Here is a 577-nt window from a genome sequence, read left to right as displayed (position 1 = left end):
TCTTCTGGCATCCCAAGTAAATAGACATTTTGTAAAACTTGTGAATTTGACCCTAACTCTGAGTGTTGAAGTCTGGTGCAGTGTCTTGAGCTCTCCTGCATTGAGGGTGAGTGAGTGCAAATGACCGATTCCTCAGTGGTGAAAGTTCAAATTTAGCTTCCCTGAGGAAACCTGACCTCAGCCACCCATATCTCCATTGTAAACACTGCGGCCCCTACGCAGGTGGCTGCAAGTTTCCAGGCCTTCCTTGGAGAAGCAGCTGTGTGGTGCTTGGTGATTTGATAACATCAGCCACCTTCTGTCTTCTGTCTAATCATGGTACAAATGATTCTCCTACAAGGAAATGGATCTGGTTTCTTCCCCGATGGGTGGAAGCAGCAGCCCGCCTAGGGACTGCACCGTCCTCTGCACTTTCACAGCGAAGCCTGTGTCTGTCTCCGAGGCGTGTCATGTGTGTCGTGGGAATCGCGGGAATTGCCTCGTTAATTCTTCCTGCTTTTGAGGGCTCGGGCAGCTCTGCCTGTTTCACCCGGATGAGCAGCAGGTGGTCTCTGGCTGCTGTGGGACCAGGGCTTGG

At 51.6% G+C, this 577-nt stretch overlaps 1 protein-coding gene across 1 annotated transcript in view; it reads left to right on the top strand.

The window, feature by feature from the left end:
* Positions 1–577, top strand: part of LOC105513129 (putative GTP-binding protein 6) — a gene marked incomplete at its 3' end in the record, with an annotated part of 129,901 nt that overhangs the window by 79,258 nt on the left and 50,066 nt on the right. The gene's annotated exons all lie outside the window — the stretch shown is intronic.

Source organism: Colobus angolensis, unplaced genomic scaffold, assembly GCF_000951035.1.
Source record: "Colobus angolensis palliatus isolate OR3802 unplaced genomic scaffold, Cang.pa_1.0 Scaffold223, whole genome shotgun sequence".
NCBI classification, from domain to species: Eukaryota; Metazoa; Chordata; class Mammalia; order Primates; family Cercopithecidae; genus Colobus; species Colobus angolensis.
The sequence above is the reverse complement of the archived record's forward strand: the minus strand, read 5'-3'. Positions and strand labels throughout refer to the sequence as shown.